Here is a 26,425-nt window from a genome sequence, read left to right as displayed (position 1 = left end):
TTTCCTTAACTTAAAGGGAACCTGTCACCAGCATTTCACCTATTGAACTTTACTTATCCCTCACTGGCCGCTGCGATCAAAAGTTCATTGCCGTTATCCCCGCTCCTAAACTCCTCCTCCGACTGTAAATAACGGTCTGCAAACATTTAGCGCCTTTTATCGTAATAATCCGGCGAGGAGCTATCAAAAGTAAGGAGGCGGGGTAAACGCTGAAAGACTTGAGGAATGAAGATGACTCTTTTCAAACGAAGATCTGACTCTTCTGCTCATTAGAAGACGGTGTGGGAACTAAAAAACTGAACACTAAAGCTACAGAGCCGACTCAGAAGACAATTATAGGTTACATAGAAATGATTTCTCACCCACTACCACCTGGTACTGCTGGTTTAACAGGTGAAATGTTGGTGACAGGTTCCCTTTAAGTGTTGTCCCACAAAACACACGTGTACCCCATCCACAGGTTAGGGTATACATGCGTGATCGCTGGGGGTCCAACCGCTGGGACCCCCAGCGATAACTAGAACGGGGGACCGAAAGTCACCCAAAGTGCTCTATGAAAAGTACGGGACTTCCGGGGTCAGTGTCTGGCAGCTCCATAGAAATGAATGACGCGCAGTCACACTTGTGCGCATGTATGACTGGCGTTCCATTCACGTCTATGGAGCTGCCGGACACACAAGCCGGACACAGTCCCCGGAAGTCCCAAGCTTCGCATGGAGCACTTCGGGTACTTACGGTCCCCCAGTCACCTTATCGCTGGGGGTCCCAGCGGCCCAACCCACAGCGATCACACATGTATAGTGGCACGATCGCCCTGTCAGACTTGTGAATTACAAAGTAACCTGTGGCTGCTGCAGTAAATTAATACTGCTCCAAGAACTGGAGGAAAAAGTAACTACACCCGGAGGTCTGTTCGGGTGACCCTTCTTTCACAGGCAGATATCTTGGACTTGCGGGTCCATACTACGTGTGACTGCCGAGTACAGATGCCGCTATGGAGGACTGGACAGCCCTGCTGGGCACCATGACCCACTTACTTTTTTTCGGCTAATATTTACTGCTGCAGAGGAACAAAACAGGAATAAAAATAACCGTTGTTAACCACATATTGCTGTCACTACAAAAGATAACAGCGTGGATTTCCTCTTCCGTCATTAAGACTATGAGGCAGGAGGAGAGGTGAATGTGGCTGTCTACTGCAAGGACCGTGATGCCACTCGTGGTCGCTGTTTGCAAAACAATGCTGAAGCAGCATGCGCCATTCATCAACCACAGCAGCCGAGCAGCTTCCTGATGACCTAACAGAACCTCAGAAACAGTCCACAACAGAAAAACAAACTAATTGAGTCACAGGGAGCAACGTTATCAAATCATCTCCAGGGACCGTGTATCTAAGACTATCACGTGCGATACGGAGCAGCTGATCCAGTGTATCTGAGCCGATCACGTGCGATACGGAGCTGCTGAGCCAGTGTATCTAAGACTATCACGTGCGGTACTGAGCTGCGGAGCCAGTGTATCTGAGCCGATCACGTGCGATACGGAGCTGCTGAGCTAGTGTATCTAAGACTATCACGTGCGGTACTGAGCTGCGGAGCCAGTGTATGTGAGCCGATCATGTGCGGTACGGTCTGCTGTATCTACGCCTATCATGTGCGGTACGGTCTGCTGTATCTACGCCTATCATGTGCGGTACGGTCTGCTGTATCCAAGCCCATCATGTGCGGTACGGTCTGCTGTATCTACACCTATCATGTGCGGTACAGTCTGCTGTAGCTACGCCTATCATTTGCGGTACGGTCTGCTGTATCTACATCTATCATGTGCGGTACAGTCTGCTGTATCTACACCTATCATGTGCGGTAGCGTCTCAGTGGAGGACAGTGCGACATTCCCCACAATGACGTTTTATTGATCATTATGAAGTACTTTGTTCTACATTTTATCTACAATCAGTACAATGTCATTTTGCGTCTCATGGAAATGTCTGAGCGTCACTCTGCACGGAGCGCCAGGGACAGACAGAGCGCTGGAGAGGTTTGTGTGACGTCACGCACTTTCACACACAGTTCAGCGGTTTCCTGGGTCTGTACACAAATAAACAGCTCCTGAGTGCTGAATCAATGTCACTGCAGCCACACACTGGTGTTTGAGGCTACCGGCAAATGGGACCCCAATCATGACACTGGTGACGAGACACCGAGGCACAAAAATACATGTGTAGCAATTCGATTGTGTATTTTCAGGACATCCGACATCAACGTTTTGTTCTTTTCGGGCTTAGAATTCATAGAAGTCCCCCCCATCCTGCAGGTCTGTGGTCACCATGTCAGCTAAAAATATCCCCAACACTAATCGGTCTCCTGTCCTGATTGCTACAATGTATCAGTGCAGGTAAATAATGTCAGCCTGGAGTCAAGGCTACTCAGATCAGAGAATGATCTAAAATTGGTTCAATTGTAACAAAACCTCAGATGTATTAAAGCAGTTCTCTGGTAAGTATGTTTTACCTTTAATCACACTATAATCATTGAAGACTTAGAGGGCTTATTAATATAAGGTTTATAATAAATCTCTCTCCCTACAACACACACTAAACTGAGCACTGCTGCATGTAAACATCGCAGTCCGCACATCCCCCTTTCAGTCTGTGCAATGTGAGGGACACCAGTACATTGCATGACAGGGTTTTTGGTGTGGCCAAGGCTTTCCCTGCTGTAGCAGTGTCAAATATGTAAATAAAGGTGAGATAGTAAATAAATGTTTCCATTCACTGACAGCAAGCAGAAATCTTGAGAAACGCTGTATAATTGAATGTTGGATTCTACAGGAACCAAATAATTTTGATGTAAAGAGGTTTGCTGGGACTTTCATGTTGATAGTCTATCCTTAGGGGGTTAATAAAAGTTAATCAATAAAACTGCACGTACCTCAATATGCACCTTATGTCAGACTGGCAACTCCCCATTATTTACACAAACTACCTCAAAATGGTGACATTGAAAAATACAACTCATCCGGCAAAAAAGAAGCCCTTAGACACTTGTCGAAAAAAAATAAAAAATAAAATTAGGGCTCTTTGAATGCGACGATGAGAAAAACGGAAAAAAATTGTCATTAAGTGTCAAAGTAGGCCGATCATTAAAGGGTTAATAGTCGGATCACAACTCAAAACAGAATTTAAGCGCAGCGTGTTAGATTTTGCGTTTCCATGCTTCACCATTTTCAAGATCCCCGCTACCAGTCAGTGAATGGTAACATTCTTGATAAAGAACCTATAAACCCATTCTGACCTAGTTCTGCTCAAACAGCTGATGGTCTTGTTGCAATGTATCAGTGCGGAGGCTGAATGCCCATCCAAATCATGTCCAGCACTCCTTACAGATAGCGCTCTGATACACTAACAAGCTTAACATGTGAATATCTTGAGGTGGGGGGGGGGGGGGGGGGTTTGCGATTCTCGCAAAATCGTGGCATAAAAACGCGTTTTGACCACGAGGTGTGAACACAGCCTTCGTGTTTATATTCTTAATGCAATAATAACGACTGTGAACAGGAACAGGCGAGCTGTGTATGAGAGCGGGGCTCATTCTCCACGACGCGGCGGCGTTCAGCCAGGAGAGGTGGAACCCGCGCAGTGTAAAAAGCTTAGATACGTCGGTGAAAATTTTTATTTCGTGTTATGTTTTTTTGCTTTTGCAGCATTTTGTACGGCGAAGCAACATATTTGCGAAGACAGTCAGTGGGCTGCGACTGAGGAGATTTAGAGGAAGGGAGCGCAAGTTGCAGGTGACTCATTTCGGCGGGCAGGCGGTCGCTCCAGCATTATACTCCTCCGCAGTCGGTGGACGAGGAAGATGGAGCTTTGTACCAGCCGGTGCAGGGACACGAGAACCAAGAAGATCCGACCTGCTCTGCTTGTCGAAACGTCTCTGACTCAGCACCCACAGCTGATTATTAAGACTAATTCATCACTGTACAATGATTTACAGGGGTCGTCTGTCTAATAGAAATCTTAATCATTGTATGATGAAACAGTCTGCAAATTTCTAATATAGTTTGTGTATTCATTCCTCCCTTTGCTTGCTGTCAGTGAATGGGAACATACTCATGGCTGTATCCTGTACCAGTCCAACTGGCATTCCACATGGCTTGTTACAATTGCATTCAGTCTAGGCAATCCTGTGTGAGATATATGAGAAATCTAAAAACAACAATATATAAAAACTATTTATGTAAATGTGATAAAAAAAAATAAAACTTAATGTCCGGGACAAAACAAAAAAAATTTAACTATTGGTTATGAGTTTGACCATTCTCAGACTGACCAGCTGCATAGACTGGGCGACCTCACTGCCCCCACCCTGTAACATCCCTGTCCAATCACAGACTGACCTGTAATATAGCCTGTGACATCACTGCCCTCACCGTGACATCATCCAACTACAGATTGACCCGTTTTAGATATTTGCGGATACCGTTCCGTATATGCGGATGACTACAGATCCGTATTTACAGATGGATGAAAATACGGTCCTGTTCATGAGGCCTTACCCTGTAACATCCCTGTCCAGTCAGACTAATCTTCGCTAAAGACTGCGTGACCTCACTGCCCTCACCTTTGAAATCATCCAATCACAGACGGACCTGTTTCATAGACCGTGTGACCTCACTAACTGGCTAAATTTAAAAGTCATAGAAAAAAGCACAGGAAATTGACATCTAACAATTATGCGAGTTTTACCCATTTTGTTATTACTCCAATACAAAAAAAACTAATAAATGAAGCAGCTTTACAAGATAGATTCAAACAAAACCTGTGCCGCGCAATTGTGGAATCACGTCCCGTCGTCTTCATAATCTAGACAGTAAGGCTGGATTCACACTGAGTTTTTTGCCGGAGGAAAATCTGCCTCAAAATTCTGTTTGGAATTTTACTCTGCCTGCACGCTGATTTTGGCTGCGTTTATTGCAGCGTTTTTCCCATGATGTCAATGGGAGGTCAGAGGCGTAGATAGGGCATGTCCCTTTTTCCTGCGAGCCAGTTTTTCTGCTCGCGGGAAAAAACCGCCTCTGCCTCCCATTGAACTCAATGGGAGGCATTTTCGGCAGTTTGGCGCATTTTGCACCACGCCTTCCGCAAAAAAAAAACCAACTGTGTGAACTCCCACTAAGCAGGCAGAGGGAAAAGAGTAAAGGTCCTTTTACACGGGCCATTTATTGGGCAAACAGGCATTTATCTGCTGATCGGATCGTTTTAAATGTCCAAAATATTATGATCGTTGGCCTCACATCTTGGTGTGTAAACACGGAGACGCGCTGCCGGCATGATAACGTATGGGGACGAGAGATCTGAGTAACTACCGCTCGTCCCCATCCATAGCTCCGTGTGACAGGAGCAAAAAGTATCTGAAGGCCTCCTACATACGGCCGTAGCTGTGCGTGACATGGACGGGCTGCGGAGGATCATCCGCGGGCCGACCCCATTCATAGACCGCGCACACACAAGATGTGCATTCATTTCAATGAGCCAGAACCACAAACGCAGATCATATAATAACATGTCCTATTTATTTATTGTTTATTCGTGTGCATTCGTCGATTCTGGATAGTATACGGCCGCACAACTACGGTCATGTGCACGGCACCGGACACATGACTGCGGGGTGAGACTGCGGGAGATCATTTCTAGCCTCTAACTAGAGACACAAATCTTCGGAAGAGCTGGAGATACAAAACTGAATTTTTTTATTTTTTTTAAACAATCCTATTTGCAATAAAAATAAATTGGTGGTAAAAGCATGCATACGCTTTAAGCCCTTCTCATACATATTTTAGGCTCAATTGAATAATTATTGAAAAATCTGCAAATCATACAAATATAACATTAACGCAAACAGGAGGGGCTGAAAAAGGGAATCCCACCCATCCTCTGCTTATCTGTTTGGCGTAATCTCAACAGTTAAATACGGACGCTATACGGACGTGCATCCGTATACACAGTAGTGTTGCTACGCAACATGCTGACATCATTCGCATCCTCACTTTTATTTACGGATCCGTATATACGGATGCAATACGAGCCGAATTTACAGACAGTATTTCGGGATAGATGAAAACGTAGTCGTGAGCATGGGGCCTAAACTGGGCCCTCTGACACCTGACCTACCTTCTCCCACTGTCACTGGGCTTCGGCCACTGAGTTACGAGGTGGCCGTGAATACGGAAACAGCAGAGCTTGTGAGCTATGCTGCTTTCGTAGCTCCCGAAAACCATAAAATAAGTTACAGAAATAAAATATTATGGCGCCAACATATTCTGCAGCGCTGTGCAGAGCTCCTCACTTACTGTCCCCATTGGGGCTCACAATCTAAAAATTCCCTATTGGTATGAAATTATAGCTGTGGATATGCCATAAAGGTCTTAGATGGGAATGCCAATTTAAGAATCCGTACAAAAAAAAGTAATGCCATGTATTTACAAAGTGACTGATACAAACTATAAAATGGTGTTCATAGAGAACATGTGATAGGACCGAAAAATCAACCATAAACAGTAACTCCTGCAATGCAAACAGCAGATTGTGGGGCATAAAAAAAACCCTCGTATTAGTTCATCCTGAGCCAATTGGCTTAAAAACCAATATATTATGAAAGTTATTCAGCACAGAACTTTGGACCTAAAAGTGAAAAGATGTTAAAGGTAAATTTTATACTTTTTCTACACTAACTTTGCCAAGCTCTTTCAAATGTTACTGTATATACTGTAGACCCTGTACAGAGCGACCTATACACACACACACACACACACACACACACACACTGTAGATCCTGTACAGAGCGACCTACACAATATTCATCTATAGGTTAGTCACTGGCGTAATACAGATCAGATCTATCTGGGATGGATCCCACTAATTTATCCAGGTTGGAGGAGTAGGATTAACGACCACAGATCCCGATTACTGATCACAATTGTCATCTCCATCATACGAGACTTCCCAGAATTCACAGACACCGCACAATTCACAGGAATTTTGTCTATTTCTGCAGAAGACAGCTGTGCAGATCTGTAGTAGGTTATCAGATGAAGTGTTCTACTGAAACCTCAGCATGGACAGAACACGTCTCGTAGTGTGGGGGCTACATCAGTCAAGACGTAGAGCCAAACCCTGACACAGAACGGTTAGGAATGGGCAGCAGAGATGATCTGGAGAACACCGCACCCCAATCAAGCAGATATTTACAGCATATCAAATCAATATTCATAGAAAAAATCCTTTAATCATGCAGAGTAGTTGGAGGGTGAGTAAATAATTCTAAAAATAATATGTTCCATTCAGGGTCTGTAGAAAGCTGGGTGAAAAACTCCATGCACTGTAATGGTCACCCAGCGTGTATTACCTATAGGAAAAAACTCCGCACACACGGCTGCTGAAGACCAGAGTAACCTGAACAGACAATGGTGATCTCTCGTGGACTAGATACTGCAGTATACTGGACGTGAGGGTTAAAGTCATGCGGCTGGTCAACCTCTGTCCTAGAGGCCACTGATGGACAGCCAGCGGCCGGTTATTTGTACATCACTTCATGTGTCACGGTCAGCTACATAGGCCTTTGATCCTAGTGATTGCATCACAGAGGCGCAGCCCAGGACATTGACAAAGGTGAGAGCCCCTACCTAAAAAGGTCAGACTAGCCGTGGCTAGAAGACGACCGCTGCATCCTCCGGTTACTGCAGCCAAAGACCATATTCTAACGCAGCGGTGGTAAACCTGTTGTGAACCAAAGCCTCCTGCTCTGAGGGCACGCCGGAAGTTGTAGCTGGGAAGCCACAGGTTTAAAGGGGTTCTCCACGAACAGACAATTGATGATCTATCGGAACGGGTCCGACCACCAGACCCCGCACCGATCCGCTGCCTCCGTGCGCCGGATGTTATGAAGGGTATGCAATCGCTGGTGCAGGAAGCAGATGGCTCCGACTAATGCACAGCGGCCGTGCTGCAGAGCTGCCCCTCTGCTCATATTCACTTGCATACTAAAGTACTGCAGCTCGGTCTCTATTCCATGACTAAAGCCATCTGCTTCTGGCATGGACATCCGGGCCCCAGAGGCAGCCGGATTAGCAGATCGGTGCAGAATCCGGGTGTCGGACCCCCACCGATCATATACTGATGACATATCCTGTGGACAGGTCATCAGTTGTCTGTGCCTGGACAACCCCTTTTAAGACCACTGCTCTGGTATATCTGCCCCCACTCATATGCTTATAACACCGGGCAGGACAAAGTGTCAGGTCCTCGGCTAAGCACAGATCTAATGCATACTCTGCTCTTATCACTGTGTGGATGGGGAACAGGCGAGCAGCATGGTAAACTATTTACAGATGTTCCATTAATGAAATCCAAACACTTTCCCAAAAAGAGCAAAAGTGCTCCCAGGATGGATCCGGCACGCACTGCAGACATTGGCCAGAAACTGTATAGACTTTAATGCAATTACGAAGTATTTAACGCCCGAGTGTCTTGTTAAGATTGACGGTTAAAATGCCTCCATATCGGAATGAGAATCACACGATGATATGTGGGAGTCTGATCCAAAAAAGTAACCACAAAAGAAAAAAATATATATTTTTTTTTTCTTTTATCTCAGGGACCATGTCAAATGGGAAAAAGTAAAATTAAAAAATTAACCAGATACAAAGATTCAGGGTCCCAACCACGGTCTAGTGCCACGAGGAAATCTGGGAACATATATGGATTGTGAGCAGACAGAGGACAGGGATGTACAGATCTACTGTAATACAGAAGGTTCTTAAAGGGAAGGTGTCATGATTTTTTTTTTTATCATATTGCTTTTAATAAAATATAAACAAAATGTATTAGTGTTGTCACGTTCTAATTTTTACTGTGTTCAAACTTTTACTTCTCTATGGGGGCTGCCATTTTTTAACGACACATACAGAGATGGAATACGGCACATACAACCCCATAGAGAATGCGAAATGAAGCCATTCCATTCTCAGAAGTGTACGCGCATGCGCCGACACAGACCAAAACGAAGCTCGTTGGCAGAGCAAAATCTGGTGCCATTTTCATGTGGACCGGAAGCTGCTGCCGGACAGTAAGATGACGACTTCCGGCCGCGGCTTCCGGCCATATGTTCAGGCACAAGGAATAGGAGCGTAGACCAGCGGAGGCGGCAGGTAATTTATGTTACTGTATGATGTGTGTATTATGTTCGTGTGATACTGTCTGCTGAGCCCTGTATCTAATCCTCCTACACCGTGCATTCGCTCAGAAAATGGCGGCACACAGTGTAGGAGGTTTGAAGATTCAAACCCTTCCTTCTCCTGGCACTAGCCAGAATAAGGGAGGGGGGATTGTGTGAGGACACTAGAGCGAGTGTGTCTACCCAAAATTTGCAGCATAAGTCAATGAGGTTGCTTTACCACAGTGACCATGCTGCAATTTTGGGAACTGCTCCCTCTAGTGCCCAGAACACAGAAAGGTTATAAATTAGATTTCCAGACTTGTGAAAAAATTAAAACAGTGTAATCACTCAAATACTAAATTGTTTAACTGAAAAAAATAAAATAATTTAGAGCGACACATTCCCTTTAAGATCTACCGTGATAGAAATGCCTTTTTCACACAGAAAATAAGAGAGTCTTTTGAGGCCATACATTGTACTTGTACTTGGTGCCATTTCTCACCATGTTTTTGATTTCTCATGAGCACACACGTCCCAATCACATTAATCTGCAAATGTTTTCTAAAAAAAAAGCTGGAGCAAAAACACAGTATCTGTTCATAGAAGAATGATAAACAAGACAGAGGTTTCCTGTGGACCATGGTGACAATTTTTGCTACTTTAGTCCAAAACTTTGTGACTGAAGTTCCCTTATTGCTGAGCAAAGGCATGAGTGATCTAATATCTAACTAAACTGTACAGCGTAAAGCAAAGAAGTCGTACCTTGTATAAATTCTACCGAGTGGTGGACCCCAGCAAGAGTTGTCCGTATATGATCAGTCTGTCAGCAGCAGTGACCTGAAACGTAATAAACATCTAATTATACATTAGTCTGATATACTCGAATGCTAGTCCACCTCTGACGTACAGCTCACATATAGCATTCAAATACAAACATTGTCACTGTGTATATACATTACATTACTTATCCTGTACTGATCCTGAGTTACATCCTTTATTATACTCCAGAGCTGCGCTCACAATTCTGCTGGAGGAGTCACTGTGTACATACATTACTTATCCTGTACTGATCCTGAGTTATATCCTGTATTATACTCCAGAGCTGCACTCACAATTCTGCTGGTGGAGTCACTGTGCACATACATTATATTACTGATCCTGAATTACATGTTGTATTATATTCCAGAGCCACATTCACTATTCTGCTGGTGGAGTCACTGTGTACATACATTACTTATCCTGTACTGATCCTGAGTTACATCCTGTATTATACTCCAGAGCTGCACTCACTATTCTGCTGGTGGAGTCACTGTGTACATACATTACATTACCTATCCTGTACTGATCCTGAGTTACATCCTGTATTATACTCCAGAGCTGCACTCACTATTCTGCTGGTGGAGTCACTGTGTTCGTACATTACTTATACTGTACTGATCCTGAGTTACATCCTGTATTATACTCCAGAGCTGCACTCACTATTCTGCTGGTGGAGTCACTGTGTTCGTACATTACATTACTTATACTGTACTGATCCTGAGTTACATCCTTTATTTCACTATTCTGCTGGTGGAGTCACTGTGTACACTGTGGCTTGAAAATGCTTCCATTGAGGAAGTGAAACGTTGCATTTGCTGGGTGAATAAATGTCACATTTTTGTTGTGCTGCTTCTTTGCGCTTTTTTTCTTGTGTACATATATGACATTACTTTCACCACATATACTTGCCTTGCTGTATATATCACAGAGACGCTACAGAAGTGACAGGATTCTGAATACACATCACGTCCTGGCTGGAGGTGATGTCTATTCATTGTCAGGACACTGCAGTAATGTTATAGTGTGTTTATGTGGCTGCACATAGTGATATAACTATATCGCTATGTGCTGTGTAAATGAATGGAGAGAAGTGTATGACACTGATTGGTCAGCGTCATACACTTCTCTCCACAACTCCCACTTGGCCAAAAAGTAAAACACGCCCAGTTCATTAAGAAACTCATTAGCATAAAGCTAATATAGGTCATAACTGCGTCAAAAATGATCGTTTTTTCTAAATAAAAAATACTGCCGTTCTCTACATTACAGCGCCGATCACATCATTTACAATATAGGCTACATATAATGTGGTGACAGAGACTCTTTAAAGAGGCTCTGTCACCAGATTATAAGTGCTCTGTCTCCTACATAGTCTGATCGGAGCTGTAATGTAGAGAACAGAAGTGGTTTTTATTTTGAAAAACTATAATTTTTGAGCAAGTTATGAGCAATTTTAGATTTATGCTAATTAGTTTCTTAATGACCAACTGGGCGTGTTTTTACTTTTTACCAACTGGGTGTTGTACAGAGGAGTGCATGAGGCTGACCAATCAGTGACCAATCAGCGACCAATTAGCGTCATACACTTCTCATTGTTCCAGCCCAGCATGATCCACAGCACAGTGTGATTGTGCAGTGAAAGAAGCTGGGCTGGAACAATGAGAAGTGTATGACGCTGATTAGTCACTGATTAGTCACTGATTGGTCAGCGTCATACCCTCCTCTGTACAACGCCCAGTTGGTCATTAAGAAACTAATTAGCATAAATCTAAAATTGCTCATAACTTGCTCAAAAATTATCGTTTTTCAAAATAAAAACCACTGCTGTTCTCTACATTGCAGCTCCGATCAGACTATGTAGGAGATAGGGCACTTATAATCTGGTGACAGCCTCTTTAAGTAATTTTTATCTCTGCTTTACCGAAAACTGATTTATGAGTGAATGTAAAGAAAATGAGTGCAGGAGGCAGGGGGGGGGTGGAGAAATGTCTGATAATTGGAGAAAGCAGCATCTTTCTTTTTAATATAAGATATATTACAAAGCTTCTCATATTCACTTGTGCCAAAAATTTATTGGAAAAAGTTGAAAGAATGGTTACACTATAAGGCCTCATGCCCACGACCGTAGTGTTTTTCTGGTCCGCAAATTCCAGGACCGTGTTCCGTGAAATGTCCTCCGCAGTTCATCCATATGTAATCCGCAAAATGCGGATGAAAAAAAAAAAGCCTAGGTAAAACAGGACGACGACAGAACTCAATCCCGGTCGTCGCCTAGCAACACTTCCGCAAATCCGCAAACTGCGGTTGACACACGGAGGTGTACCCGTATTTTCCACGGGCCCATTGACTTCTATGGGCATGTCCGCATCGAATTTGTGGGCCGTAATAAGACATGTCCTGAGTTTGTGCGGCACGGATTTGCGGACATGCGGGGACCCGTGAAAACACGGATAGTGTGTATGGGCCCATAGAAATGAATGGGTCCGCAATTCTCCCGTGGATTTTCGGGGGAATTGCGGACGCAAAAACGCGTTCGTGTGCATGGGGCCTAAGCCTTGCTCTTATATTGCTATAAGACGACTGTTAGGGTATGTTCACATTGAGAATTTTGAGGCAGATTTGGACTTGCCTGCACTCTATGCAGCGTTTCTCAGCCACGGCCATTGAGCACCACGGCAAAAAAACAACAACGGAAACTGCTTTCTCTGCTTCACATTGTCGTCAATGGGAGTTGAAACAAACGCCTGAAGAGCATGACACTTTGTTCCCCACAAGTGTTATTTTACCGCACCAAAAAACGGTCAAACTCGCCTCACATTGATTTCAATGGGAGGCCATTTTGGCAGATTTTTTGGCACAATTTCCACGTCAAAAAAAACTGTGTGAACTAGGCCTTAGGAGTAATACGGAGCCCCACTAAAGTGTGAACGTCAGGCTGAAGGAGGAGGTGGTTGTGGGTAAATATGGGTTAAAGAATATGGAATCAGTTATGCAATATTGATGGCTCAGTAACATTAGGAATGGGGGGGGGGTTGCAGAAGAGAAATTGATATTTTTTTGCATATGGATGATTAAGCCAGGGGACATTTGAAATCGCAGGAATTACGACAGTGAAATGTAAAAATCGATGGCGTCATGTTGTAACGCGTCACAAAAATGCAAAAAAATTAATAAAATAAAAGTACACAGAAAATCTGTGCTAGCGCCATTATTTTGAATATTATGTTCATTTATTAGTTCTCATTCATAGCAGCAGCAACTCATCATGGATGGGATCTGCAGGGGCAGTGAAATTTTGTATATCAAGCACGAAAAAAGGACTAATATACAGAATGAAGTACTCTAGTACTAAATAAGCATTTAAAAAAATCCCTTGTATGAACCGTACAGACTGCACCCTGCTGGACATAAGGTGACATTACAGGTCCCAGCAGCATTCCATGGAATATCGCCAGGTACCACCAGACGTCACCCCACAGAGAACACAGTGTACTAGAGTATAATGGACAGACACAAAACAGACAAGCACACCGTCATTGTCACCAGCTCAATCCAAATCCACATCTGGTCACTTAGACTCTAGTTTGCAGAATATAACAGGGGGAGTGATTATATCGCAATTCTCCTATATAATGGGATTGCTAGACACAATACAAAATTGCTACAAATGTGTCGAGGGTAAACAACACTTACAAAGAGTTTCCTTCTTGTTGTTTAGGGGAGTTTATAATCTGCCAATTGGATTCAGAGAGTTGGAAATCAGAACGAGAGGCAGTAGGGAACCTCCAGAGGGCCCGCCATGTTCTTAAATTACTCCCATAGATAATTGGAGCGATCGTGGTGATAAAATTTAGAGGATTGATATGTAACGAATACTATTTTGCACTGTTAAACAAGTTTCTGGATGCAGCCTGCAGTGTAAAGAATGGAGGTTTTCAATCTATTGGAAATGGCTACGTCCAGAGACATACATAGATCTCTGCTGTATTACTGGTATAAAATTAGTCTTACTCATGTAATATAGTGTATAGCAGAACATCCAGTATAGACTAGAGGAGAACTATATGTATAAGTGTATCAGACAGGAACCACAATGTAACCATGGTAAATAGACAACCCCTCCATTCTTTACACTGCAGGCTGCATTTAAAGAACTAGAAAAAAAACGCAAAATAGGCAAGATTTATATTATTACGTGAATGAGGGGAATTTATTACGAGTTCTGCGGCAGTCACAAATGACACAATTCACAATTTCAGAAAGAATTTGAATTATAAGCCGTATACGACACTTTCTAGAAAGTGGGCAGAGCTTACCAGAAAGGGCAGGGCCACCCTCCGCCTGACAAATTTACGCCGGAAACTGGCGTAAACGGTCGCGGATATATAGACCCGCTCGTAACTGGTGTATATTTCCCTTTCTGGCAAGCAGCTATACAAAAATGTGCCTATTTATTAAGAGGCGACCTTCATACGGGGACTAGTATAAGAAACGCCAGTCCTCATACATTTCCCTTAAGGATTTTCTGATTTCAGGACTAAAAAGTTTTAATTATAAGAACGTTTTATACCCCTCTACAGTTCTGAGTGTGAAGACAGAAGTGTAGGTCAATGTCAGCACAAGTTACCCATTAACGTTATTTACCGGCACATCGGAGATGGATGTCTGGCAGGTCAATGTTCCTGATCATACAGGTAATGTCATGTTCCCTGAGTGACATTATAGATGTGCCAAGGTTTCTGTGTCATCCCCCGTCCCAATATGATGTGACCACTAACCATCGGTTCTCTCATTGAGAATCTACTGCAAAACCCAAAATAATTTATTTTTTAGGCTTTGTTCACACTTGCATTGTGGTTCCAGAAACTACGATGCCAAGCTGGAAACGCAGCATGACGGATACCAGCAGTGGCGGAAATGCACCATTGACTTGACGATGGGGTCCGTCAGGTTCCATCGTGGTGACAGTTGTTTTGACGGGGGGGAAAAAAACAAAAAACGCTGCATGCAGCATTATTTTTCACATCAGATTCAACAGAATTTAATTCTCCGACGCAAACAGAACGGAAGTGTAACTGATAAGGCTTCGTTCACATCTGCGTTGGGGTCCTGTTCTGACGTTCCGTCAGAGCTTTCCGTCAGAACGGGACCCTGAACAGACACAAACTGACACGAACGGACACCAGAGGTTTCCGTTTCCATCACCATTGATTTTCCATCGTTTTGCCAGAAGCAATAGCGCAGTCGACTACGCTATTGCTTCTGGCAAAACGACGGAACTGGTGCACAACAGAGACAAACGGAAACCATTGGCACCGGATCTTTCACCATTGAAATCTGGTTTCCGTTCGTCTCAGTTTGTGTCTGTTCAGGGTCCCGTTCTGACGGAAACCTCAGACGGACCATCGGAACGGGACCCCAACGCAGATGTGAACGAAGCCTAACAGCAATACAATAAAAGAAACTAGAAAATAATTGTATTTTTAACCTTTCACTAAGGCTCTATTCACATTATGTTTTACCATTACATTTGGAATTACCGCCATATACAGCAAACATATTCATAGGGATCCATTGAGCAAGTGTAAACGCGTGTCCATTAGGCACGTGCAGAGCCGGTATGTGTAAACGTCTGCTCCGGGGAACCTGGATGTCCATGCAGGACAGGTCAACCTGCATTTAAAAAGGACCGACTTGTAATGCTACATATCCCCTGCAGCGACTAGCAGCCTGGTAAAGACTCTCTTACAGAATACAGGCTGTGGTAATTGGTATCTGCAGAGAAGCGACGGGACATTAGATCCCCTCACAGAGGTACAGGAGTATTATCGGAATCTTTCCCACCTGCAGGAGCAGCTATTCCAATAATGAGGGGATATATACGTCATTGCTTACAACGCATTTCCTAATACAACAGTAAAATCGTCTCCAAAGCGGAGCGTCACTAACCAGAGGAGGAGCAGGGATTTAATAGATTCTCTTGCATCCATTTAAAGGCAGTAATGTCTCATAAAACGTTGGTTCCCTAATATCTCAGCCAGAAGATCGGTCTGAACATGAGGTTCTATTCAGAGATTTATTTACTACATCACGTTTTTCAGTGGAACGAGTGATTTCTGGCAGGGCCTTAACACTCCAGAGAAAGCGAGAAGATGGCGCAGAAAGGAGCGGGGGAGGGGCTGGTCATACACAGGTCAAGGTATCACAGGTAGTAGGACAACACTGACCTTAACCTTTTGGGCTTTATTTCATATCTGCATGAACGTCACATGATTGGTGGTTGGAATAAGTACGATGATGTCATAAAGTGAGGTCATAAAGTGTGTAGCAGGTTAGTGTGTGATTAGATGATGTCATCACAGGGAGAAAGCAATACAATTACACAACAGATCAATCAGTGATCGGCTGAAAGTGTGAACGTTTTTTTTTTAATTTTAAAATACAAAGTCACAGCACAATCAAGGAGGCCTCCTAACACACAAAAATAGGCTGTGGATAGATAGATATTATATACACACTATAATAACCAAGAATCCTCTCCACCCTACACCCGACTGGAGGAAAGGAGAAAAAAATCCACATATCTTGGCAATTTTTTTTTAAATAACTTGGAAAACCCCATTAACTGTTGTAATTGAGATGCCAAAAGATAAGCTAGAAAATCGGGTACTGCAAAACCACCTGAACTGGAAGGCAAAGTCTAGCATATTTAATGTGGGGTCCAAAACCCCTCCATATTAGATTGGAAGCCATTATAAAAAAATTAGGCACCCAAACCAGTGCATTACCAAAAGCATGAAGTACCGAAGGCAGAATTACCATCTTAACCAGATCTTTACGTGAGGCAAAATGGGACAATATTCTATTCCAGATCTTAACCTTCTGCCTCAAAGTTCCAAATACTGGATGGCTGTTCACATGCACATAATCTGTCAATACTCCAGATTTTTATACCCAAGTATTGTATGGCAATCTTATGCTACAAAATTAGGATCAAAGTCCATTAACTGGTGTCAAAGGTTAAGTGCAGTGAGGTCACACAGACTATGTAGCTGGTCTGTGATTGGCTGGTGATGTCAAAGGTTAAGTGCAGTGAGGTCACACAGACTATGTAGCTGGTCTGTGATTGGCTGGTGATGTCACAGTGTGAGGGAAGTGAGGTCACAGTGTGAGGGAAGTGAGGTCACAGTGTGAGGGAAGTGAGGTCACAGTGTGAGGGAAGTGAGGTCACAGTGTGAGGGAAGTGAGGTCACAGTGTGAGGGAAGTGAGGTCACAGTGTGAGGGAAGTGAGGTCACAGTGTGAGGGAAGTGAGGTCACAGTGTGAGGGAAGTGAGGTCACAGTGTGAGGGAAGTGAGGTCACAGTGTGAGGGAAGTGAGGTCACAGTGTGAGGGAAGTGAGGTCACAGTGTGAGGGAAGTGAGGTCACAGTGTGAGGGAAGTGAGGTCACAGTGTGAGGGAAGTGAGGTCACAGTGTGAGGGAAGTGAGGTCACAGTGTGAGGGAAGTGAGGTCACAGTGTGAGGGAAGTGAGGTCACAGTCTATGCAGCAGGGCAACGTGTGGTTATATTTTATCATACAACTATCTTTAAAAGTTCGTAGCTGACCCCAGGAGATGATGCGGCAGCTGAGGCGTTTATGTCCATCTATGCAATAAACTTACCAAAAATGTTGATTTCACATTTATTAAGCCAATTCATTTATTTAAAAGGAGTATTTGTGATAATTGGCCCCCCGTCTGCATCATCGTGGACAGGAATCGATGCACATCTAGTCTCCCAGCTCCATTATCCCGCCAGTTCCCAGTAAACGTCAGGGGTGTTACTCTGGCTCAGCCTCGTCATGGGAAGTAAGAGATTCATGCGAGAGGAACGTCTATTATTCTGTAAGCGGCATCCAATTATTTCTCAGACTAAGTGAACACAAATGGTGCAGACCTTTCCAACCCTGGCAGCGTTGCCACTCTGACTGCCATGCAGGGTGGCTGGGAATAATATACTATAAATACCTTATACAACCCTAAAATCACTCCCATGTTTGGTAAATAAATTCTAGCACATAGTGCCTGGCAGGAGGACAACACTGACAGAGGTTTCTGTGACGCTGCGAACCACAAAAAGATTCACCTGACACCCTCAGTACACACCAGGGACTTAGAGGTTGTCTGGGCATGTGGCGGTTTTTCATTCGGATGACCTTTCCACAGGATAGGTCCTCAGTATATGATCGGTGGAGGTCCGACACCCGGACCCCGCACCGATCAGCTGCTTCAGCTGCCTCTGGGCATCGGATGTTATGCAGTGTTCAGTGCCAGAAGCAGAGGGCTCCATACACTGCATAGCGGCCGTGCTGCAACTCACTGGAGTACTATTCACTGGAGTACTGCAGCACGGCCGCTATACTGTGACCGGAGCCATCAGCTTTCAGCATGAACATCCGGTGCCTGGAGTCAGGCGGAGCAGCTGATCGGTGCGGGGTCCGGTCATATACTGATTACCTATCCTGCGGATAGGTCGTCGGTATGAAAAACGGTCCTGTGCCCGGACAACCCTTTTTAATGCCAGACATTAATAAAGGATTTTCTGGTTCTATGTAAACAAAACAAAAAAAAACAAAGCTGAAAGGACGATTCCCACCTTAGACATTTTCGGCATATCAACGTGGCAGATGAGGGTCACAGCTCTGCACTGGGACAGAGATCTGGTATCAGATATTTATGGCATACCCCGTGGATATTTCATAAATGTGTAAGGTCGCGTTAACCCTTTATTGTGTCTGCAAACTTTTAATAGAGTTTGTATTTCAATTCCTTACCATTTCCAAAAGATCTCTGCTTGCGGTCAGTGCATGAAGACATCTCTGTTTACATTCAAAAGCTTAAAATTTCAACCTGCTCGCACAGCTCACTGCCATTCAGTATGCAGACATAACCCTGCCAAACATAAAGGAGACTCGTTTAGTATCCTGTTATGGGAACTTGCAGTATCCGAAGCTTCTTTGTAATACAATTGTATACGTAAGACATATGACAAACAACGTGATGAGAGCCGACCAGACACTGTTCAATTCTCCACTTGCACTTATTACAGAATATAATATGATTCGTTTGTCTGTAGCAAGGAACAGGTTAAGGCCTAGTTCAGACCTGCGTCGGGTCTTTCCGTTCTGCTCCGTCAGAGGAGCAGGACAAGGGAAAACGGAAGCGACGGTTCCATTGCACCACGGACATCACCAGTGGCAGATGGAACCCATTGATTTTAATGGTTTCCGTCAAGGAGTCCCTGGTTTTACTATAAACCATAGCGCAGTTTCCTAATCATGGCCGAATCTGTGATGGAGGCTCCTAACGGAATAAAGGCTAAGCTGGCCATACACTAATGAAAAGTTGACCCCCATGGAATAAAAAAAAAATAAAAAAAAAAATAAAAAAGTTAACTTGGCCAACAAAACACAGACACCTAAAGGCAGACAGAAGAGATGAGCGTGCTGTGTGAGGCTAGAGCGCCACCTTGTGTACAGAGACGGATCACTACAGGGTATGTTCCAGATATTGGCTTAAAAATACATACATTTAAAAAAAATAAAAAAAAAAAAACACAAAAAAACAAAAACGGATAACCCACTAACTTCCACCACCACAAGACCCAACATAAGAACATTTAGACCTCATGCACACGACCGTGCCGTAATTAAGGTCAGTAAAAGCCGCGCGGGCGGGTTACCGAATGTAACCTGTGGACCTCGCTCACATTAAAAAGTATTTAACTATTTTTTGCGGGTCATTTCTACGACCCGGAGACCTAATCGTAATTAAACGGGCGGGTGTCCACGGACGATAGAAATCAACAGGTCAGTATTTTATCTTTAATTATGGATCCATAATTGCGAATAAAGATTACAATTGTGTTCATGAGGCCTGAGGGTGTAACAACACGTGTAGGTTTTGATGCAGTTTTCTAGAACGCGTTCAAACTTTGCCGTCATATTGCAGTGAGAGGTACATTTCACCAAATCGCTGCAATACTAGGTGACTTTTTGTATCCCCTCCATGCGCATGCAAATACAAGCTAATACTTGTACGGCGCTTGTTAGGGTCTGTTCACACGCAGTGGTTTCAGACGTAATTTGGGTTTTTTACACCTCGAATTACGCCTGAAAAAACGGCTCCATTTCGCCTACAAACATCTGCCCATTGCTTGCAATGGGTGTTACGGTGTTCTGTTCCCACGAGGTGTCATTTTACGCGTCGCTGTCAAAATACGGCGCGTAAAAAGACGCCCGTGAAAAAGAAGTGCATGTCACTTCTTGGGACGTTTTTGGAGCTGTCATTTTTCATTGACTCTGTTGAAAAACAGCTCCAATAACAGCCGTAAAATACGCAGCGAAAAACGCGAGTTGCTACAAAAACGTCTGAAAATCAGGAGCTGTTTTCGCCTGAAATCAGCTCAGTATTTTCAGACGTTTTTTGCTAAGCGTCTGAACATACCCTAAGGGTATGTTCACACGTGCACGTCCGTTACGGCCGAAATTACAGAGCTGTTTTCAGGAGAAAACAGCCCCGTCATTTCAGCCGTAACGGCATGTGCAGGCGCTTGAACGCCGCGTCCATTACGGACGTAATTGGCGCTGCTTTTCATTGGAGTCAATGAATAACGGCTCCAATTACGCCCCAAGTAGTGACAGGTCACGTCTTTGACGCGGGCGTTCTATTTACGCGCCATCTTTTGACAGCGGCGCGTAAATATACGCCTCGTGTGAACAGACAAACGTCAACCCATTGCTTTCAATGGGCAGATGTTTGTCAACGCATTCAAGCCGTAATTTCGGACGTAATTCGGGGGTTAATATGCCCGATTTACGTCCGTAATTAGTGTGTGTGAACATACCCTAAGTGTCTGCGCAGGCATGGGTGGCTTTGGACTCCGCAAATACAGGATTGTAAATTCCATCATGGAGCTACGATACTTTACACACCCGCCCTTCCGCAGGGCACGTTGCAGATCAGATCGGGGATACACAATTTCTGAAGGCATCGTATGAGTAATATTACTTTTTCATTGTTAGGGCAAAATACATCTAGAAAGTGACCGACCCCTTTAATATATCTTTATAGTGGAAGGAGCTCCAGTTTTCTGATACAAAGCTCCAAATCCCCTACATAAAGAATAAAAATCTTAGCAACCTGCTGCCACCACTATTGACATCAGGGGGAGATCTATCACAACTAGTACAAGGCTAAAGTGGAGCAGTTGTCAATACAGGGCGCGCTCTGGTTCTGGGAAGTGTTTTTACACCAGATATGTTATTCCATATATTTACAAAGGCACACGACCGTATTGGTCTTGCGGTTCGCAAAACCACGGTTCTATTGCGGTCCGCAAAAGAACCCCTTGTGGATCCGTGTCTCATAGATCCACAACAATTCAACAGTCTTGATAAATTCGCAAATCCGAACCATAAAATAACTTGTCCTGAGTTTTTTCAGTCCGGATTGGCGGCCCCTTAATCAATCCGTGTAAATCACGATCATGTGCATGGGACCATACAAAAGAATGGGTCCGCAATTTATCTGCAAAAATGCAGATAAATTGCAGCCACAAAAATATTGTCGGGTGCACGAGGCCTTAGTCATCTATTTGCACACATTTTACCCATATATCATAGCTCCCAACCATTCAGCGGGACAGTTCCGGATTGCTGGTAGTGTCCCGCTGTCCCAGGCGGCCAGTGGTGTGTCCCGCTGTCAACTTTATCAACATCCTCAGGACGTCAGCTCCCTGCTTCAGCAGTAGTACAGAGGACTTCCCAGGCACAGCGCTCCAGGCGATGCTCTGGCTGGGGATTCCGCTGCTAGCGGGAACCCCTGACGTCACTTTCCATATATGAAAAGTGACTCCTCATGGAGCGGAATCCCCGGTCAGAAGAGGTAACCCCTGACGTCACTGTCCATATATGGACAGTGGCATCAGGGGCTCTTCCTGGAGTGGAATCCCCAGCCACAGCGTTGGATATGCTCTGGCTGGGGATTCCTCTCCTAGAGGGAGTCCCAAAGGTGCCATCTATAGGGGGTGGTGCCATCTACAAGGGGGGTGGCACAATCTACGTGGGCACTGCGGCACTTTATACGTGGGTGCAGGCAGTTAAGGGGGCATTATAGTGTATGGTGACAGCTAAGGGGGCATTCTAGTGTATGGTGGCAGCTAAGGGGGCAACAGTGTGTGGGAGGCACTATGAAAGCATTATACCGTGTGGGCTTAACTAGGTGTGTATGGGTGTGGCTTAAAAAAAACAAAAACTTGCCTCGTGTCCCTCTTTGCAAAACTTGAACTTTGGGAGGTATGTTCACATCTGCGTCAGAGCTCCGTTCCGACTGAGTCCTGAGTGACGCAAACTGAAACCAAAAGGTTTCCCTTTCCATCACCATTGATTTCAATAGTGACTAATCCCGTGCCAATGGTTTCAGTTTGACTTCGTTGTGCAAGGGTCCAGTCGTTTGGATGGGATAAATACCATAGTCGACTGCGGTATTGATCTTGTCAAAATGATGGAACCCTTGCACAATGGAGACAAACAAACCATCGCTACCGGATCAGTCACCATTGAAATCAATGGTGGCAGAAACATTTGGTTTTAGTTTGTGTCGGTCAGGGCTCCTCTCCGACGGAAAGCTCAGACGGAACGTCGGAACGGAGCACTGACGTAGATGTGAACGAAGCCTAAAACATCTAAAAGGAACAATAGACAGAGAACGGCAAGAAATCTCACGCCGTAAACGGTCACTTAGACAGAACGCTGCCATTCATCAGTGTGAACAAAGTCAGCATTCATAGACATACCAGGGACTGGTGTTCTTAAGGCAGGAGACAGACTTCTATTGTCAGGTACAGTAGCAGCGACAGGTGCCACCGCTCTCATCCACGCCAAGGTTTTACAGTTGACTTCACCAGGAAGCAGTCCTGTTGTATCTACCATCAGGTTGGAAGCTTTTCTTATGTACAGTAAACATAGCTTAAATTACAAAATCTGCCCCTCACAGTCAATCACGTGGCAAGAAAGAGGAGGGGCTGACAACTTCAGTTGTCAGACAACCAAGCTGCACGGAAAAACCTAAAAAGGTACTAAAGGGCAATAGGGCACCTTTTCTAGCTTTTCACTCCATGCTGCCACAGATCAGGCGTTCAGTGTAAAGGAGAAATCGAAGCAACAGAGATGGCAAGATAGAGCAGGGACTATGCATTTGTATAAAGCTTAGGTGACCTTGCATCCATCTAGAAGAGATACGCTTTATGACCTACACCTATAACCTACAGATCTCATCATGTTTAACAATATGACCTGCAGCCACCAGGGGGAAACAAAATTCTTAAAATTTTACTACAGTCTTAACCTAGGTCATTCATTAGGTTGTTTGTAAAGGTGCTGTGTTCAGCTTTGATGCAGCAGAAGGGCTTTTAATGCTTTTTTCCACTGGACTCGTTTATGTTTTGAAAGTTTCTAGCGTAGATTGCTGTATTCCATCCAATGCACAAAAAAAGTTTTTAGAAATATCCCACATGTGGCTCTAGTGCCCTAATAAACTGAAGCACCGGCCTCAGAAGCAAAGGAGCACCTTGTGGATTTTGGGGCCTCCTTTTTTTTTAGATTTAAATTTTAGGCACCATGTCAGATTTGAAGAGGTCTTGCGGTGCCAAAACAGTCGAAACCCCCAAAAAGTGACCCCATTTTGGAAACTACACCCCTCAAGGAACTTATCTAGGTGTATAGTTAGCACTTTAACCACACAGATATTTTGCTAAATATATTGGCATTAGCCTGTAAAAATTAAAATCTACTTTTTTGTCTGAAAAAACGGAAATTTTTAATATTTACAAGAGGAATAAAGAAGAAAAGGCACCCCAACATTTGTAAAGCATGGTCTCCAGATTACAGCACTACCCCATATGTGGTAATAAACTGCTGATTGGACCCACGGCAGAGCTCAGAAGGGAAGGAGCGCCATTTGGATTTGGGAGCACAGATTTTGCTGGAATGGTTTTCGGTGCCATGTCACATTTGTCACGTTTGCCAGGGGCAGCTAGTATACACTTCAGTGGTGTCTGACCATCAGACACCAGTGCCGTCACTGTGATCTACACACCAGTGGGGCTTGTTATGTATACTGCAGTGTGTACTAGCTGCCCCAGCTGTGAATGAATATACACCTCTGAAGATACATCCAGACAAAGGGATGTTGAAACGCGTTAGGTGTCTTACAAATGCAATAGTAGAGAAATCACATCCTCAATAACTAGTCCAGGCAGGGTACAGCTATATCGGCTCTGTTAATCTAGGTTAGGTATATCGTTACATTGAGGCGGCTAGGCTATAGTTACTTGATCCCTGCTTGGTTAGCCTGATATTTTGAATTTTTGGCTAGGTTAACCCAGATTTAAATTTAACAAAATTAAAGAGATTTTAGCAGTCCTATTTCAGGCGGTATCTATCTTATTTAGCATAGAGGACGCAAATTTATGCAATCAGATTTATATGAATTTAGTATTGTAATACATGTATTTAGTGACTAGTAAGATGTGATGCAGGCTGGCGCTGGACTAATGAGCAGCGGCGCCGGCCCTGAGGACCGAGAACATGGAGAGCGCACTGCAAAGCACCCCGCCATGTTCTGTCTTCAGTGCAGCATCTCCCGCATCCCTTCATGCTGATCGCGCAGACAGAACAAGTGTGCGGGCGTGATCAGGAATTGGGCAATGACTAATACACAGCCACAGGGGAGATAAGAGAAACCTCTGATCTCCACCACTATCCCATTGAACGACACGATCAAAACAGATGGCGGCATTCAAGGGGAAAATGAGAAGTGGGAACCCCCCCTTTAATCGAGTCACAGGGAACCCTGGTGACACTATTACCATATATGGACAGACAGCCCAGGGTCCATTGAAGTACCAGATTTCTGGTTAGGGTATATAGAGTGATGCCCTAATAACCGCCTGTGTACTATCAGTGTATAGATATATGCCAGGACATTAAAGCTGAAAAATCTAAATCAAAATGGAAAAATAAAAATCTTTAGTAAAGAATCACACAAATACACGTTTTTTTACACTAAAATATAAGATCTAATACATAAATAACACATATTTGGTATTTTCGTGACCGTAATAACCTGCACAACAAATTTATAGTGCAATTTATGATGATCGGTGAAAGCTGAAAAAAATACAACATAAAAACTGTTTTTTCTCTATATTTGTGCCAAAATAAAAATGTCTATAAAATTAAAACGTTAATGAAGTGTAGCAAAAAGGCAGCTTCAAAAAGTACAACTCGTCCCGCAAAAAACAAAGTCTCATACAACTACGCCGAGCAAAAAATAAAAGTTATGAACGGCGGGACGCAGAGAGGAAAAATTAAAAAAAAATATCCTGTCTTCAAATATCGTTTTGGTATCGAGAATCGTGGTTACACGAAACCGAAAATCTGGTATTGTGACAACCCTACAGAGACGCACGGTGAGGTCTTACAGGATTAGAAAAAGGGGGTCTGATATCTTCGCAGCAGCAGCACTCGTCTCAATGTGCTGTACTGGCCGCTAATGCAGTACAGTTGTATCAGTCACCATAGGACGCCGTGTTAAATATAAACATACTGCGGTAAACTTTTATTCTCTCTTTCCTAGGAGTCCTGTCAGGATTTACTCAAAAATTCTGTTTCAAATCATACAAAACTAATGCATCAGAGAGCTCGGCACCCCTCCCTCAGTCACACGCTGCGTTCAGATATCGCTCCATGTGCTCATATTGTGCGTCCGAGAGGCTCGCAGCTTTTCTCCACGATACATTGGAGTACGCCACAATTTAAATCTAAAGGATTCCATATGAAAACATTGCAAAAAACCATCTGTGCTGGTGTATAAATGAGGCATATGGAGGTGCAGTGTGAGCATATACAGCCAGTCTATGGGTTCTGTATTCCAGATTCTTATTACATATAATACGGCGGAGTGCCTAGGACTTCAGTCTACAGCTCATATTTTTTGCCGGAGAACAGCAGAACTGGAGGATAAAAGTTTTAGACCTCACGCACACAGCTGTATTAGGCCCTGTTCACACAGTTTTTTTTGCAGGCAGAAAAATAAACCTGCCTCGGAGAACACGCAAAATTAAAAACTGCTGTAAAATACGGAGGCTTTTCAGCCGTTTTAAAATCAAACTTTTTTTTTTTGCCATTTTTGGAGTTGTTTTTCTATTGACAATGAAAAACTGCTACAAAAACAGCTCAAGAAGCGACAAGCACTTCTCTTTACGGGGTGTTTTTTTTACAAGCCGTTTTCGCAAATGGCCGCGTGAAAAAAAAACATCCCGTCTGAACCAAACAGCGTTTTTCCCATTGA

General features: G+C 43.9%; 1 long non-coding RNA gene across 2 annotated transcripts in view; it reads right to left on the bottom strand.

Moving 5' to 3' along the window:
- Positions 1 to 5,569: 5,569 nt before the first annotated feature.
- LOC142666425 (uncharacterized) overlaps positions 5,570 to 26,425 on the bottom strand; it is a 70,286-nt gene continuing 49,430 nt past the window's right edge. Inside the window, exons 2-4 of one of the 2 annotated variants that reach the window (XR_012851682.1) lie at positions 18,847 to 18,964; positions 9,975 to 10,049; positions 5,570 to 5,724 (exon numbers count right to left, since the gene is read on the bottom strand). This is a non-coding gene — a long non-coding RNA (uncharacterized LOC142666425). Of the gene's footprint in view, positions 5,725 to 9,974; positions 10,050 to 16,258; positions 16,327 to 18,846; positions 18,965 to 26,425 lie in introns of those variants that run through there. The other variant, XR_012851683.1, reaches the window with a different exon arrangement.

This window comes from Rhinoderma darwinii, chromosome 13 (assembly GCF_050947455.1).
Source record: "Rhinoderma darwinii isolate aRhiDar2 chromosome 13, aRhiDar2.hap1, whole genome shotgun sequence".
Taxonomy (NCBI): Eukaryota; Metazoa; Chordata; class Amphibia; order Anura; family Rhinodermatidae; genus Rhinoderma; species Rhinoderma darwinii.
This window is presented reverse-complemented; position numbering and strand designations above follow the sequence as displayed.